The following is a 19353-nucleotide window of genomic DNA, read 5'->3' as shown; positions in this document are numbered from 1 at the left end:
AAAACTAATACTTCATGTTACTATCAATAGTCCTAGGGAAAGATAATTTCCTCTAGTTCTGATCAAAGGCTGCACATTGTCTCATATTCTCTCTTCAGACATAATTGTTGCTGCCAACAGTTTACAGTCTTGGCATAAACTTAATGTCAGTTTTTAAAGTGTCGTTAGCTGAATAGGTAAAACAATAAACTTTTTTATTTTGTATTTTCTTATAACTAAGGATACTAAGAATGAAGTATCAGCCATATCAGTATGTACGACATTGAACAGAAATAAAAGTATAGAAGTAATATCTGGTAACAAATCCAGTGTAGAGATTATGTGGTCTGTCTGGTTTAGGCACACATGATATTTTCTTCCTCCACATTTGATAAAGAGTATTTCCACTGTTAAATTAACCTTCATATTGGATTTTCCCTTTTTCCCATATCCTATCTCATATTGTCCACCTTTTGTTTTTGAGAACAAAAAAGTAATTTCTTTTCTGATTATTTCAATCTCAGCTTTTTTTGGATAACAAGCCCACAGGTACATTTGTTGTTCTTTGTTTACAGATATAGTGTGTTATGATAGATTTTCAAACTCAGCTTGAATTCTGCTATTTCTCACATTATAAGTACATTGACTGACCTCTGAAACATAGCTCTTCTTGCTGAGTATCCATTCTTCAAATCATAGTAGACCCTGTGCTTATTCCTCAGATATTTTCTAAAGCAGCAGTTGATCTATTTATGCTGGAGATCTTCCCAGAATCATAGAAAACAGGATTGAAGAAGACCTTCAGATAGCATCCCATTGCCACAGAATCAGAATCCTTTCCTGAATAGAAATTTCAGTTATAATCAAGAATCACATATAAAAAGTGTTGCCCCATTCCTCCCTCCCAGGTGAAAAGAATTACACCTCAGCTGCATAGAATTCAGAAAGTAGATCCTGGACTACCAAAGCTAGTTGCCGTGAAATTACATGGTTTGACAGAAATAAGTCTTGATTGGTATAATAAACTCAAAACCAGCATAAGCTGGTTAAATGGCAAACTTGGAAATGAACACTATTCTGAGACCTATCTCTTCATTTAAAAATAATTTTGTTTTGTTTGAATAGTGAACCTGATGCAGAAGATGGATGCCACAATGGACTCAGTTTCTGTGGTATAGTGACAGAAGAGATTTGTCCCTCCCAGAAATTATTTAAATTCTAGCCAGCACACTGTTGTCCAGGTAAAGAAGCCCAGACCTGCTTCACCTGATACAATAGTGCTAAGAAGTCTTACAAAAATTCTCTCCTAAGTTTTCCTTGATCTTTACAACGGTATCAACATTATTCAATGTTTTTATTATTTACTGGCTACTGTCCTTTGAAATAAAGGCAATGTTAACATATCTTCTACAGATTTTTCTAAACAGTCTTCACTCTTGAAGAAAGTTATTATTTCTTCCATGGTTTTAATCAGTATCATAACTAAGAAGTGTGGGGGGGTTTCGTTTGTTATTTTTTTGTGTGCATATTTTTTGTTTGTTTCTTAGTCTTGGTGTTGGTTTCTTGGTTAATTTTTGTTCTTTACTTCTGCAAATATTTTGTAAAGGGTTTCTATCTTAGAATTTTCCTCTGCTTGGAGCATTTGATACAACAAATCTTTCTTCCTGTAGTTTTCAATCATTACCAGCTTAGCACACATTATACTAATAAGTTCTCAGAAGTTCATTAGCAATTTATTAGTTCTGGATTTGCATCAGTAGGTTAATCCTCATACAATTAGATGACAAAATACAAAATAATGCTAAGATTACATATAAAAATGTCAACATTCTAACCCTGAAACTGTTCACTCTTCATACATGTTTCTGGAAGACAGCTGACCCAAGCAATGCCTTGAATCCTATCTTGTGTACAACTCACTGTGCACTTACCTGTTCCCCTAGATCATACCCACTGGAATTAGGGTAACTGTGACTAGCTCTTAGGTATGTGTGGTGATTTAAGTGTGTTAAAATATCCAATTCAAACATACTTATTTCCCCAAAAGTTACCTTAATATTCATAAACCTCTCAGAAGCTTAGAAAAGTATTATCAGATAGTCTGCAAAACCTCATACCCTCAGGGATTTCTCCTTATCTTAAGTGGCAGTTAGGTGCTTCTTCACATTCTTATGTCCTTGAAAAGTAAGAGTACTACTTTATTTTGTCATTTAATTATCTCCTTTTAAATTAGAATTGCCTGTCTATGAAAAGCTGGATGTGGTTAAGACAAGTGGTAGATTTTGATTTTTAATACTACCCCTTCCCACCCTTCTACTTTTTCTTCACTTTGCTTTTTTGCTTTGCCTTGTTGTCCTCCACTTTGCTTTCCGTGCATTCCCATGCTTCCCTTTCTCGTATACAATTTCGTAGTTTTCTGGTCTGCAGATAAAGAACAGGCTATTGTTAAATACACCCCAATTTGTATATTTCTCTTTTGATTTGTTTTGCTAGGATTCAAAGATTATTAATTTCATTTTTAATTTTTCTTTCAACAGTATTTTTTTCTGATTTCAAGAACCAGCTAGAACGGACGTTTTCTGAATAGCGCAATCTGTATCTGAGCACGATGTTTTGAAGTGGACACTTCTAATCCTAAAAGAAAACCTGAAAACAAATTTATCCTGCTTTATAGAAAATTGTATTATAATACCATTATTACTTACCTATTTCTGATCTCCTTTATTTCTATGGCTACCACTCGTCCTTCAAATAAGCAGCTGCTAAGTGAGATATAAAAAAAAAAATTTGCAAATGAGGTGAAAATTATCCCCTTTCATGATGCTATCCTCCTTCCTCATCTGACACCAAGTTCTTCTTGGGTATGCATGTACACAAACAGGTGGATTAGCAAGCAAATATAGTTCAAAACACTGTTTCACATTGTAACAATCATGACTTCCATACTTCCATGTTGGAACTTGCATTAAAAAGAAACAAGACTCTGATAACTGACAAAATGCTAAAGCTTCCCTTTTTTTTTTTTTTCAAGGGAGGAAGTTAGTGTAGGTCAATACTTGCTTGATCATCAGGAAAAGCTTTTTTTTTTTTTTTAAATTTAGAAACAGGTGTTTCCAGAATTGGATTATCCCTATCATCATCATTTTCTGCTGCTGTGATTGAGACGCTGCCAAAGATTCAATCTTGAAAATGTCTCCATGAAGAACAGACTACCTACTTGAAAAGATTTTTTTTTTTTTACTTACAGCTGAGCTTTGATGCAATCTTTAGGCAGAGTAAAACCAATTTTGCTTTTTTCCCTCTGAGATTTCCAGTTTCCTCAATGCAACTTCAAAATAAAATGCTGTGACTATGTCAAAAATTTCCCTGAGCAAAAAAAAGCTTGTTTGGCTTAGAGGTTTGACTGAAATCAGCAAGTTCAGTAGTCAATTTTATTGGTTTTATCATATTATCAATACTGAAACATTTCATATTTTATTAACATAAACTTATATATTTTGTGAATACATTTTTGAGACCATGAGATTTGTGACTTGATGGTTCTAGATGTTTTAGTCAATATGAATACTAAATGTTCAAATAAATTTATAAAACAAAAAAGCTATAATAAAATGATTTGTTTTTAAGTAAAATAAATTAAAAAAAATCATCCTCGTTATATGGGGACAGCATATCTTTCAGACTATAAAGGGTAAAATAGATTGATGTGATCCAGAAGGTAACTGACTTCAGTTGGGGAGTCTTTGATTCACAGAATTACAGAATCATTTCATTAGGAAGCAACATCTTGAGATCATATTAAGCAGCAATTAAACAGGGGTAATAGTTAACATCCATTTAAAAATAAAACAAGTTTCCCTACTATTTATTCAGAGAAGAAGAAAAAAAAAAAGAAAAAAGTATTACATTTAATAAAATTGCATGAGAACAAAGAAGTAAAAGTGAGTGATTCAATGGACAGCCAGTCAAATTTATGTCCTTCTTGGTACTGCAGAAGTGGACCCTCCCTCTTTCCAACACTCCCACATATCTCCTAATATATTTATGAAGTTAAATCCCAGCAACATGTATATTAAGTCTGTGATACAGCCATCATACTCTCTGGGAAGCATTGCAAAAGTCATGGGAATGGCACCTTGTCTGTTTTCTGTGACTAATGTTTTTAACCACCTTTTCTAAGAGAGACTGTACATACGCTTTTATTTTACAAATCAAACAAATAGTACTAACTAGACTATAAACAGCGAAATACCATTATTCCTGCATTGCTAGTAATAATAGCAGTAACAATACCCCCCTCCAATTTTGATAATATAATTTCTGAAGGAGATCGAGATCAACACATTTCAAATAAAAAAATATGGATTAACAGTTAAAGAATTGCCTCAGTTCAGTCTCATACCCTCCAAATGAGGCCTGAGATTTCAGCACTGTTCATGAAATATGTCTGGGGGTTCTAAAACCTCTGAGTTTGTGAGGATCCCCAGGAAGTACCCCTCAATGGACAAGCACAGTGCACTGCCTAGTGTGTCTAGGCCTAGTAAATATATGATCCACAGTCAGCATAGAAGGAAAAGAGATACACAAAATTGTACAGAGCTATGAAGTCTTGGATAGAATTAGCTCCACTGTCTCCAAAATAAGATCTGCCCTTGTATATGAACAGTATTCTTTCCTTTTTATTTTCTTGAGGCATTGGAATAGAAAGTCTCACAGAAATCAGCTATAACATAAAGAAAAGCATTTATGATTTACAGGGGAAAAAGACAGAAAAAAAACCCCTCTTTCAAAAGCAAAACCTATTCAATTTATCGCTTTCTTATTCATTCTTTATTTGCCTCTTTTCTCCAACAATTGAAACATTTTTTTCCTCCATGAATACAGTTACATTCTCTCATCTCACTTCAAGTTTGAATTGTCCTCTACAGTTCAGTCTCAATCTCAGTCCAAAACTCCACTGTGGTTTTTACATTTTTTGCACTTCAAAGAAAATGTTTTTGTTTTTTTTTTCCTTTGTTATCTAAATAGAACAATTAAACTGGAAAGTCATTGAAGATAAAAGGTATGATTACATAAGCCAGGGGTGTCAAACTCATCTTCACCACGGGCCACATCAGTAGGAGTAGTAGGAGTAGTTCCATTTATACAGTCCTAAAATTACATTTGGCCCTCTGAAGGCAACCGCGAGGCTGATGTGGCCCCCGGTGAAAATGAGTTTGAAACCCCTGACGTAAGCCTATAGCAAAATAAAGCAAAGAAAAGCAAAATCTTATAAGAAATTTAAAGAAAATCCATTAACTTACAGTACTGTACGTATTTTTGGAATCAAAATGCTCTTATTATTCAATCTCTAAATTATAGAATTCTGGCATTTTCAATATTCACTTAACTGCAGGGAATCCTTGTAAAACACCTGCCTACAGATACTCACTTGCTCGAAATACTTAAATTTCCCACAAAGCATTATGACTGCATCTGCTCCCACAGTACTCCTGTTAAAAGTTTTGACAGTTTGGAAATCACTTGTCAAATCACCCCACAGCAATGTGAGGTATGGAGGAGCTATGAAAGTCTTTATTTGAAACATAACTTCATAAAAGAGTGGTGTTACAGCTGCTAATACGCTACCCGAGGAAAGACTTGTTCTTAGTTGTTTTCTTCTAAAAAAAAGTTCAAGTTCAAACTTGAACTCATATGAAGTTTATCTCCCAGAAATATTTGGGTTCAGCCTCAAAGACTAAAATAACTTCTTGTGTATCTCTAGTGTAAGTTTTTTTTCCCCTCTTTGATGTAAAATTTGTTATGCTGTGAACAGTCAGAGTGGTCAGTGGGAGGTGTATGTCAGTTTTAAAACTGAGTAAATATGTTACAGAGATAAGAAGAAGTCAAGAGAAAGACAAAGTTTTTGAATGTTTTTGAGTGCCATGACGTGTGTCCTTAAGAAATAGTTAAATCCAGAATGATCCTACATGGTTGTATATCAGCACAAGATTACCTATAGATTAATATAATGTATTTGGTTTATCTGGTAGGGTTTTAGTATTGGGGGGGGGCACTGCAGGGATGGCTTCTGTGAAAAGACCCCAGAAGTTGCCCTCATGTCAAACAGAGCCAGTTCCAGCAGGCTTCAAAATGGACCCTCCGCAGGCCAAAGCAGAGCCCAAAAACGATGTCAGTAGTGCCTCAACGCATGAAATTTTTCATCATTTTTTCTCCCCCTGTTGGGGAGGGGGACTGAGAGCAGATTGGTGGGCACCTAGTGGACAAGGTCAACTCACCACATCTTCTTACAGCAGGGAGTGTGAGGCAAAGACTTGCTCCCACCAGGGAATCTCTAAAGAACTATTAAAGTCAGGTCAAAAATGCAGTAGCTGAAGGCCATGGAATCCAAACGGTTGTTTACAAGATTGTTTCCCATCTTGTGAATGGCATAACTGAGGGTCTAGAAAAGGGGATCATGAATAAATTTATCTTTCAAAAAAACAGTTATGCAAACCACAGATTTAATTTTAAATGTCAAACATATGCAGAAGTACATTTGAGATCTGAAGCACTGAAGGCAAAATCTTTTGAAATAATACAGGCAAGGCTGTGTTAAACTGCTCTTGGTTTTGGAATTTGTCTATAATACGTCATTTACAAAGTGAGAGAAAAAAAAAGAAAAAAAGAAGGAAATGAAGAGTTAATGGTGAAGAAACCATCTGTATTATTATTATTATTATCCTTATTACAACTTCTGAACTGTCATGTTTGTATCCATAAAAATGTATCAGGATATGTACTAGAATAGACTTAAATGTGTGGCTTAAATTTGTGTTTGCATGTAGAATCTTTAAACCAAACTATGTTGTCTAATACCTTTGACAGAATTAATACCTCACTTTGGTTAATTTACAATTAGTTTACGCATTGAGTAATTTTCTGTAGCAATACCCTGAATTCACTTATTGATGAAAAACAGTGGAAACTAATATGTATAAAATTTATGGCTAACTTAAAGAAAGAATGGCAGATAGGAGTGCAGGTTCCTTTATCAGATCGTGTTCATTAGCTTCATTCGTAGATACTTGCAGTCTGCCTGGCTCAAAGCTGACATTGATGACAGGTGAGAATGAGCACATCACAAATAAAACTCTTAACATATAAATGCATTTCAGAACCTCTGTAAAATATGTAGTTTCATTACTTGCATATCCAGGGGATTAAGTCCTGGAGTTTACATCTAGCAACATGGAATCATTCTCTTTTGACTAAACTGAAGTAATTTGGAGCTCTGATGAAGTTAACTGGTGGTACAACACCAGTGTATGTAAGGAAAGAATCAAAGGTTGGATTGGATGCAAAGTATCTCGGTAGGCACAGTGGCTTGATCCTTTCACATAGAAGCAATGCTCCTAACAATAATTCTGATGTGCCCCAAACTTTGTTACAAAGACTATGACTTTTTCTGAATAATAAAAATGAAGAAAAAAAGATCAGCAAGTCGGATTTCCATCTTACATTTGGTTTAATGTTGAAAAAAGTAATATACAGGGAAACACTTTTGAACAGATCAGCTTTTATTGTGCTGGAATTTGTGGCTATGCACTGCATTTTTGACACAGAAACTGAGCAAGTTGCTATTAAAGCCTTTTACCACATTGTGTTCTTATGTGTTACAGGGAATAGGTATTCTGGGAAACTGCTGGTGATTGCACTTTATGCTGCTTTGTCTACTGGCATAGCTAATAAAAGCTAATAAATTAAGCTTGTTTCATAATATCCACAAGCAAAAAGCCTGTGGAGTTCCATTAGTATAAAACTAGAATAACACAATAGTGAATTATGTCTACGATTTCCTTTCCTTATTTCTCTTAACAGCTTGATAGATCAGCTTTGATTCTAACATATTTTTGTGTGATTTATATTTTGGAGAAAAAGACTTCTGAGGTAATAAAGCCCACTGCCACTGTCGATTTGTCAATTAATTTATTGTTTTCAGATGAAATAGCTTATTTATGATCATATAAACTGTATTTAATCACAGAGTGTGAAAAAAAAGAGGGCTTTTTTCTACATTTGCTAACTCAAGCCTTCACCTGTCTTACCACCAAAAAATAATATCTTGTGATTTGATTCTCATTCACTTTTAGAAACTTAGATGAAAAAAGAAAATGTGAACTTAGAGAAGAACCAAACAAATTGAAAAACAGACAAAGAAGAAATTATGGAGAAACCTTAGTATTCAGATAAAAGTAGCAAAGCCCTGACTATCTTCCAGTTTCTTTCAGAGAAAACTCAGACCTGTCACCCAGGAAAAGCGCAGTCATAGAGCATTTCATTGCCTTGCCATTTTCTAACACTTATTTTCTTTCTCTTCTCTTCTCTTCTCTTCTCTTCTCTTCTCTTCTCTTCTCTTCTCTTCTCTTCTCTTCTCTTCTCTTCTCTTCTCTTCTCTTCTCTTCTCTTCTCTTCTCTTCTCTTCTCTCTTCTCTTCTCTTCTCTTCTCTTCTCTTCTCTTCTCTTCTCTTCTCTTCTCTTCTCTTCTCTTCTCTTCTCTTCTCTTCTCTTCTCTTCTCTTCTCTCTCTCTTCTCTTCTCTTCTCTTCTCTTCTCTTCTCTTCTCTTCTCTTCTCTTCTCTTCTCTTCTCTTCTCTTCTCTTCTCTTCTCTTCTCTTCTCTCTCTTCTCGTCTCGTCTCGTCTCGTCTCGTCTCGTCTCGTCTCGTCTCGTCTCTTCTCTCTTCTCTTCTCTCTCTCTCTCTCCTCTCCTCTCCTCTCCTCTCCTCTCCTCTCCTCTCCTCTCCTCTCCTCTCCTCTCCTCTCCTCTCCTCTCCTCTCCTCTCCTCTCCTCTCCTCTCCTCTCCTCTCCTCTCCTCTCCTCTCCTCTCCTCTCCTCTCCTCTCCTCTCCTCTCCTCTCCTCTCCTCTCCTCTCCTCTCCTTTTCTGCCTCTTTATTTTCTGTTACCATTTTCTGAATTATTTTCCATATAACAACAGGGCCCAGATTTGGTTAAGAAAACTAAGCCCACTACTATGTCAGATACTTTATCATGAAGTGAAAACTTTCCCATGATGTGGGTGTACTCAAAGTGTAAATTATGAGTACAATAATATTCTTTAATATCCATAGTTTATCATTAAGTTTATTGCATTTCAGGGCATATAATAGATCTTAAAATCAATGATGCTATATCTAAATTAAGCAGTCCGGCATCTCTGCAAGAATTTCTTTGCCATTTCAATAAGATTTATAATGGTTTTAAAAAGAAAAAAAAAAGTATCTAAAAATATGTATCTTGGAGCAGTGGAAATTTAGGTCTTCTCTTCCTTACATTTCTAGAGGAACCGATTAGTTCAGACACAGATATACGGTTCTGTAATTGGTTCACTAAGTTAAAAAATTAATTCCTAATTGGAGGAGTCTGCTCAGCTTGAAGTACTATCACAGGCACGGCAGGGACGTCCTATGTCATGCAGTGACTGTGTACCTCAAGTTCTCTGTACTTTATAGTGTTTTCTTCTAATACTGTGATAAATGCAAAGACGATTTGAGGATATTCAGAAGTGTCAAAGAGAGCATAGAATCATAGAATCATTTTGATTGAAAGGGACCCTAAGGACTGTAGAGTCCAACCATAACATAACTCTAGTACTAAACCATGTCTCTAAGAACCTCGTCTAAACACCTCCAGGGATGGCGACTCAACCAATTCCCTGGGCAGCCTGTTCCAATGCCTGACAACCCTTTCCAGGAAGAATTTTTTCCTAATATCCAATCTAAAACTCCACTGGCACACCGTGAGGTCAATTCCTCTTGTCCTTTCACTTGCTATTTGGCAGAAGAGACCAACACCCTCCATGCTACAACCTCCTTTCAGGTAGTTGTAGACAGCAATAAGGTCTCCCCTCAGCCTTCTTTTGTCAAAGCTAAACAGACCCAGTTCCCTCGACTACTCCTCATAAGACTTGTGCTCCAGGCCCTTCACCAGCTTTGTCATCCTCCTCTCCACTCTCTCCAGCACCTCAATATCTTTCTTATGATGAGGGGCCCAAAACTGAACACAGTATTCAAGGTGGGGCCTCATAAGCATTGAGTATGGTGGCACAATCAATTTCCTGGTCCTGCTGGCCACACTGTTCCTGATACAGGAATGCTATTGGCCTTCTTGGCCACCTGGGCACACTGCTGGCTCCTATTCAGCCGACTATCAATCAACAACCCCAGATCCTTTTCTGCCAGGGAGCTTTCCAGCCACTCTTCCCCGAACCTGTAGCATTGCCTGTGGTTGTTGTGACCCAAGTGCAGGAGCCAGCACTTGGTCTTGTTGAACCTCATGCAACTGGCCTCACCACAACAATCCAGCAGGCCCAGATGCCTCTGTATGGCCTTCCTACCCTTCAGCAGATCCACACTCGCACACAATTTGGTGTTGTCTGCAAACCTATTAAGGGTGTACTCAATCCCCTTATCTAGATCATTGATAAAGAGATTAAACAGAACTGGCCCCAATACTGAGCCCTGTGGAACACAACTTGTGACTGGCTGCCAACTAGATTTGACTCCATTCACCGCAACTCTTAGAGCCCAGGCATCTAGCCAGTCCTTTATCCATCACAGAGTACATGCATCCAGGCCATGAGCCACTAGCTTCTCCAGGAGACTGCTGTTGAATATGGTGTCAAAGTCTTTACTGAAGTCTAGGTACACAACATCCACAGCCTTTCCCTCATCTACTAGGTGGGTCACCTTGTCGTAGAAGTAGATCAGGTTGGTCAAACATGATCTGCCTTTCATAAACCCATATTGACTGGGCCTGATCACATGGTTTTCTTACATGTGCCATGTTATGTTACTCAAGATTACATGATCCATGACCTTCCCCAGCACCAAGGTTAGACTGACAGGTCTGTAGTTCCCTGGATCCTCCTTCTGGCCTTTGTTGTGGATGGGCATCATGTTTGCCAGCTTCCAGTCAACACATCAATAACCCTTGTGTTTCTCTTACTGCACGGCTTTCCATCCCTTACCTCCACTAAGACGGCAGACCGAAGGGCCTCCCTAGCACTTCCCTCACATGCTGGCATGTTGCGCTTGTGTATGTCTCTGTCACACCTGGTTTCCTCCCCTTCCCCCTTAAAATCTAGTTTAAAGCCCTCTCAATGAGTCTTTCTAACTCCTGCCCCAGGATACTTTTCCCCTTTTGAGAGAGGTGTGTCGTATTTGTTACTAGCAGACCAGGTGCCATGTGAGCCAACCCATGATCAAAAAACCCCAAATTCTGCTGGTGATACCACTGCCTCAGCCTGGTATTGATCTTGTGGGTCTTTCTGTATCTTTCCTCATCATACCCTACAACTGTAGGGACAAAGAAGAACACTACTTGTGCTCCTGATCCCTTGACCATGCATTGCAAGGCCCTGAAGTTTCTCTTGATTGTCTTTAGTTTTCCCTTTTGAGTTTCATCACTGCCTACCTGAAAAATTGTTAGGGGATAAGAGTCTGAGGGTCTAACTGGCCCTGGGAAGGCAGCAGACTTCCCGAAGAAGTGAGTCTGGCCTGCATATAGGGCCTTTTGTTCCCTTTAGAAGGGAGTCTCCTATGACCACAACTCACCTTTTTTCTTTGTGGGAGCTGTTTTGATGGAGGGTGCAGGGTGAATTATCCTCTATGGCACCTCCAACTTAGTGGAAACACCTCCCTCAACGTTGTTGTTTGGTTTCACTTGCAAGGCCTCATATGTGTTTCGCAAGGGAATCCAGGGAGGATGGGGTGGTCACAGCAGGAGCTCTCCTCCTTCTACGCTGGGCAGAAACTTGCTGCCATTTCCTCCCACTTCTGAAGTCGCTGCATTCCACATCCAGAGCCTCATGCTTGTTGGACAGAGGCACCTGGGAAGGTAGGGTGGGTAAAGGGGTGTTTCTCCTGCCAACCCGAGTGTGGACTTTCTTCCATTCATGCCTTTCCCTTGACCTGCCTTCTTCAGTCAGGCAAGGGGAGGATACAGGAATCCCTTGATCTTTGTTTCTTGCAGGTCTTACCTGCCCCCAGGAGGCCAGAGCTTGATCCCACCAGTCAATTTCCTTTTCCAGCTCCCTAATACTTCTCAACCTTTCCACGTCCTCTCTCAGCTCTACTACCAGGGTGAGCAGGTCATCCACCTGCTCACACCTCACACAACTGTTTTCTCTATTGCTACTCCATACCAGTGAAAGGCTCTGGCATGCTCTGCAGCCTGAGGTCTGGGTGGCTGCATGTTCCCGTGCTGGCTCTGTCTGAGTTGCCATCTCCTTCCTGCTGAGTGCAGTGTACTTACCTTTTGCCTAGAGTGGACACCATAGTTGGCTCCTTCTGCGAGGGTGGCGACAACCAAGCGAAGTTAATCACTTGAGCTTGCTGAGCTTCCTCACCCCGCCTGCTTGACCTGCCTGCTTGCACCAACTGCTGTGTTAACTGCTCTACCCTGTATGCTGGCCCTGGTCACTGCTCTCCTGGTCGCGTGTGCTCCCTAGGAGTGTGTTTAAATCTCCCCCAGTTGCTTCTAGCAACACCCCTTCCATGTCAGCCCTTCTTGTGAGATTAGCTGCTTTCACAGCAATTCTCTCGGCAGGAGCGAGAAACAGAGGTGGACCAGAATAAATATACTTGTCACCAATCAGTAATTCTATAATATTCAGAGGCACTGCTACAGTTATCTTACACTATTTGCAGAGAAGACAGTGAGGAGAAGAAGTAATATTTATGCCAAGAAACCCCTTAGGAAAGAAACAGATGAATGAGATGGGAAAGTGTGCCAGCCTTTAGCTTGAGAAGTCTGTTGTCTTGAAAAACTGTCGCCATTAGGACTGAACTTAAAAGGTTGAACTTAAAAGATAATGTTGACATGTTCCTAATCTTGAACATCTTGCCATTATTTGTATAATTATTCACTGTTTTAAACTGTTTTCTTGCTGATTGTCTATACACCATAGCTGTTGTTTTATATCAACTGTTTGTGTGAGAGACCTTGTGAGGATTGTTTTGCATTGGAGATAGCAACCATGTAATTTTATGCTTTCAGAAGCAAGTTGAACGATATTTATCTCTCCTGTAGTACAAATCTTCAGATCTGTACAGTACACCACAGTCTGCTGGATGATGCAATCACCATGCTTTTGCCATGAATCTTCACACCCAAGGGAGCACTAGGAAAACAGGTTCTGCACATAAGCCAAGCATTAGAACCATGCATATATCCAGCTATTATGTACAAACGCAAACAAGGACACAACTTGAAAAAATAAAAATAAATAAATAAAATAATATTTATTAAAAATAATAAATCCACATGCATTTTTTATTCTGGAGTTCAGAAAAATTGAGAGAGAATCACAGATGCTGCTTAGACTGCTAACTATATCACTAGAAGGCATTTAGATATCAAGGTGGCATAAGTATGAGAAGACCTACTGTGTTCCTAGAAGAGCTTGTCCTTTAGAAACCTTCATAAACAGCCACAATTATTCTTCTTCTATATCCAAATTTATGTCCAGTCCTCTGTCTCTAAACCTCCCCAAGCCAAAAAGAATCACAAACCTTTATTTGATTCTAACTTGACCTTGTTGCTTTAAGGTGGCACAGTGTTTTCTGTTTCACCCTGAAATAGCCTCCATATGTCATGGAAATCAATCCTCATGCATGTTTTGAAATATGCGTTCAAATTTGGCTGTTGTTTCATATATAAAGCATGAACAGCTAGGTTCTGCTGTATGTAAAATCATACCTCGCTAACATGTTATTTTCCTGGCTGGAGCTTTCATTCTGTAAGTACTGGGATGTATCCTCTGAAAATTACATAACATTGTGTATCTGTTAGAAATCTTCTTGTAACATTGTAATGAAATGATATCTTTCAAAATCCAAGCTGTTACACTGTTGCTATAGTTCGCATAGTCATCCATGTTTACTTCCCTGCTGTATCTGGTTGACACCTGAATTTTGGAAACAGCTTTTGAGAAGTTGAGAGGAAATGTCTCTGAGCAACTTGTGATCCAAATCTGCTTAGAATTAACTAATAACAACTTTTCCTATTACAAGAGCAGTGATCAGTAGTTCCTTTATAATCTGTGGAACATTTTGTTCTTTTTATATCAGAACTCATTTATGGAGAAGAGTTAATATTTGTGTTTGTTATATTGATAAACATCTGGAAATACAGCATATCTGCATGAATTGCATCTGGGTTGATGGGATCACAGAAGCAGAGTAATGGAGTGTCACAAGAGCACTCTACTGATTTAGGATTTGGTCTTGTTCATCTAATCTTTGTGTAACTACATCCTTATGTAGAAATTTTCATATAGCTGATGTACTCCAAATTAATCTGGATACAACAGCCCCAGTATCCTGTGTGTTTGTGTGTGATGCCTATAATATCCTTTAGTTGGTAGTTCAAACGTTTTTGTCAGCTGATTTTTTCTTTCAAGTGGGTACCTTCTTTTTATACATATTTTCTTTACTGTAAACTGGATAAATAGAATTGAAAGTGGTATTTTCTTTGACATAAACTTTCTTAGGATCTCATGATATTCTGCTTAAACTGACATTGGTATCAGCATGTCATTAGTTATTATATGGACACCCTCAATACCTCAAAATGTTTCATTGATATATTTTTATTTTTTAAACACATCACAAGTTTCAAGTCTTCACTTATTTCAAAAGGCATATGAGAAAACATATATCTGCCCCAGGGTATAGTGAAGAGCACAGTTCAGATGAGTCCTCATCTAATCTGAATTGCCAATATCTGTTTTTCAAATTTAGAACAGCAAAATATATTTTACAAGCTTGTCAGCCCTGAATATCTGGTGGAGAAGACAGAGCGAACTGTCTTCATACAGTCCTGCTAAAATCTGTGTGATGCAGTCAAAACCCAATCGCCACTGTCCCACTTTTCAGCTGGTGGCAGATAACCCACCGAAAGCAGCAATTAACACTTCCTTTCCTAGCTATAGAAATTCACCCCTGAATCCACCTGACACTGTAAAAAGACACATCAGAGCTATATGGAAGACTCCTGTATATCAGAGGTAACTGATATATTAATAGTGATGTGCAATATTTCCCCTGCAACTCTTTTATCCTCATAGTTGTATAATTGCAGAAAGCAATAATTTGAGGAGTCTTGATGTTCCATGTGTCCATTTCATTTACTAAGTTAGGTTTAGATGCCAGATAATCACGCTATAGGGTGAAGAACCATCACTTACTCTTCTTTCACAAAGTAAGAACAAGATGACTGTTAAAAATTCGGTTTTGTTTGTTTCTTTTGATCTACCTCTGAGTTTTCCTTGTGGATGTGGAAGTGTTATTCAGATTTTGGCCTCAGACTTCTTTTTCTATATATTTCTGAGACAGGAACAATTCTCACCAGTGACACAGCTGCCTCCTGTAACACTGACAGGGACCATACGGTACAGTGATGTTAATAGGAAACCATAGCCCACCTCATCTCTCTAAGAAACTTGAACCTAGAGCCTTTGAAAGTGCCAGCTAATTACAATGGCATTTTGACTCACGATGTTCTCATTTTTCCCAAGTGTCCTCTTGTGTCATACTGTGAAATGTATCGTGTCCCACAAGCAGGGGAACATGGACTGTAGGCCATTCAGAAATGAATACCCGTTACATGGATGCATGCTCTTACAAGTTGTTGACCGAGGATGTCTTTTGTAGTTGTTTGTTCCCATATGTAGGATGCATCCTTAAATGTAAGCATCATTTCTTGTATTAATAAGCTATGCATTCTGATTTTCCTCTTATGTTGGAAAACTCGTCATGTTATGGTGATTTTATCTAAGGGTTCATGCAACTTTTCTCTTGTTGATCATGAGGGATATGAAACTATACATTGTACTTTTGCAAAGCCTTAACAATCTACCCCTCAGTGGCACTGAATATGACACCGCCTTTCAGCAAGTCAGTCTCAATATTTCAAAAGTTCCTTCAGCTTTATTTTTTTTTCTATGCTGTTGTTATATACTTGTTGATTTGTTTTTTTCTCCTAATGAGATGACTAAAATAGTAGTTCAAGTACAGAAGTCTCCGGTATGATTATTTCGAAAGCTTGTCTAAGAAATAATCCAAAGTGGAAAGCAATTTGAGTGGATTCCACTAATAAGGTGCTAAAAATATTCAACGTTTCTTCTCTTGTTTTTTTCAGCAGAGGGGACCATATCCAGTTACCAATCTCTTTTAATCAGATCCATTTGTGGACTTCGATGTTATAATATTTCAATTATCCACAAGATGAGGGGAAATAATTATTGTTTGACAAGCCCTTCACATTTTGATTCTGTAAAAAACAAAGAAAACAGAAACTCTTGCTCTTGGATTCATGTATTTACTGTGCCTCTAATAAAAATTTTGCTCTCTAACAAAAAAATGGCTGACCACTTTAAACATAATATTGTGCTATTTTTTGCTGTGCCTTGTGTCATACTTGATCTCAGTTGGAAGTCTCAAGAAGACCTGCATTAATTAGACAAATCTAATGTTAATATGTACTAACATTGTACAATCATTCTCTCTGAATCTTAGCAGATGTCTTTATCTCATTCTACATGCATAATTCTAAGGTTTTGATATAAAAAAATATGTAAATATTTATTTCTTGTTATTCTTCAAATAATTTCATAAATAAAGAATCAATTGGCAAATATTTTTATAATTAATTTCCTATTTTAGTTAGAAATTATACATGAAGATTAATTTTATTTCATTTTATTTAATTTCATTTTATTTCTGTAAAACATTTGTCTTTTAAAAACTCTAATTTTACAGTGATTGGTTGGCCAAGTGGGATCACTTCTAAAATGAATAAAATAATTTTTCTATGGAGAAAAGTAGGCTGTGAACTTTTGCCGTAATGTATGCTGGTTAAGATTCTTAAATATAAAAACACATATGAGTCTATGATAGAGTATTGAGAGGTAAAAATAAATATATTTACATATTTACCCATTAGAATTGTTTCTCTCTCTGCATATATTTTAGCATTGAGCATTATGCAAAGAAACAAAATAAAGACAGTTCAAAATATATCTTTGGGAACAGGACATATTCTCAGTTACATCACTCTGGGAATACTGAAATATGGAATATACTAGTTATATATATATATTTAGTTTCCATTATAACAATGAATATATATTTAGATTTGTATCTTTATTAACCCAGGAATAAAGAACTCCAAGAAATAGTAGAGATACAGGTTAACAGAGAAAAGAATAGGCATCAAGTAGGAAGGTATGTAGACACATAGATATATAGAGAGCAGATAATTAATTTATTCCTAGAAAAGATGAACTAAGTCTCAACAGATATCTCAACTGTTTTTACAAAGTGTCCCTGTGCTGGAGAACTCACAACCTTAAGGGCAAATCAAGTATAGCATCAACAAATAATTTTAAGAAAGACTAAGTTAATCTGGGTGAAAAAAAGTTTATAAGAAACTTAGTCACATACTTTTGGAAATTTTGATTAGAAATTTAACTTTCAGAAAGACCTATGCCTCCATATCAGACTGCATTTTGCTAGGCTCCACATGTATTGCCCATGAATGTAAATTGCCCAGTAAACATGCCCCATACAGGATCTGTCCACTTGTTCAATTTTACCTTGACTCGAGTGGGCTTTAGTTTGTTTCTGCTGTGCTAACACCTGTCTGGTGGTCAAGTGGTTATTGTCAAACCTGCTTTAGCTTAAGTTCTGTGAGTAATATGGTAAAGGTGAAATATATTGTAAAGGTCTGACAAACCTAGATATTTGTTGTGTAACAAAACCCAGCCTATTATGCTTCTTGAGGCTACCTAGAGATCCATGGGAAGAAAGCAAATTGTGTAAAGGAAACAAAAAATAACCCTCAGTGGACCTCAAGGCTGAAGAGGAAGAAATCTCTGCCATCAACATTGAACGCCTAGAAAATAACCTTTTATAATATCTAGAGGTACTGATGGCATAAAGACAGATCAGATATATACACAGGAATATCAAAACATTGAACTGTCCTTTCCTAACTGGAAAGGATAGCTAGGAACAGAAGTGCAGACATTACTGACTATGGGATGGAAAGGAAAGAAAAACGGGAAAAACATGATTTAGCTTTGAAGAAAGACCTTATATTAATAATCAATACATCTAGTTAGATAGGAAAGTATCAGTACCTTTATACAACATATTGGTAAAGTCACTCTGGAATATTACATACAATCCAGAAAGAACATGATCAAGAAACATAAATTAAAATTAAGCAAATCCGAAGTCAGGTTTTTAAGATTAATAGACAAAAGTAATAAGAGTTCTCAGCTCAATTATTAAAACAAAAACAAAAATCCAAACCAACCAAACAAAACCAACACAAAACAAAACAAACAACAAAATCAAAACCACTAACAAAAAGACTAGGAAGGAATATAGTTGTTCCCTTTAAATATATGAGGAGAAACAAGAGAAAAAAATGAACGTTTAAACTAAAAAGCTAAAGTTTGGAGTCAGGATAAGAAAAAAAAACATACAAAATGGGAAGAAGTACTCTTGGCTGAAATTAAAAGAAAATTTCTATTGTTAGATCAGTGAAATCTTCTAACATGGATTTCCTATACCTATCAATCCATGAGAACTTTTCTTCAATTCCTCATGGATTTTATCATTTTATCTCTCTCCTGCTGTTTTCTGCGTGTGTGGTTTGTTTGCTTCCCTTCCCTGTTTTGTTTTGTTTTGTTTTGTTTTCTGTGTATTTTTTCGAAGTGAAGTGGTAACTAAGTATTTATGGGTTTAAGAGAAAATCTTTTTGATAACAAATGTGAAACTAGACTATCGGCATTCAAAAACAGATGGAAAACATATCTAAATCTACCCAGGAGGCTAGAAATCCTGAAGAAGTAATGCCCCAAATATCTCAATTAATATCAAATTCTAAATATTACCTTAACAATTTATTTGTAATATATTAATTATATCTGTTGTGCACCATAAAAATGAATAAATAAACCCCCAGATTTTCCTATTCTCATTTATCATTGTCCTTAGTTATTTAGCTTTTAATTTTATTTAGCTTCTAATTTTAGTTTTATTTAACATTTCATTTGCTTTAATATTTTTGTACATATTTTGCAGAATAGTGTACCTTGAATTTCTTCAGCAGATACCGTTTTCTCTAATCTCAAATCATGACTCATAAAGTCTCTCCACATGAGTCTGCACAGGTAAAGTCCTTAAAAACAGTAGCTCTTTACCATGAAGCCTGAGGTGAACTGATGACTGAACTGGAGCTCTGGCAGGAATCAAACTTACTCTTAGTTACTATGTAATCCTCTCCTGGGTTATTATTTTGTCTTTCAAATTGTGTTGATAAT

Source organism: Streptopelia decaocto (assembly GCF_964273445.1).
Source record: "Streptopelia decaocto genome assembly, chromosome: 3".
Taxonomy (NCBI): domain Eukaryota; kingdom Metazoa; phylum Chordata; class Aves; order Columbiformes; family Columbidae; genus Streptopelia; species Streptopelia decaocto.
Note: the sequence above shows the minus strand (reverse complement) of the source record.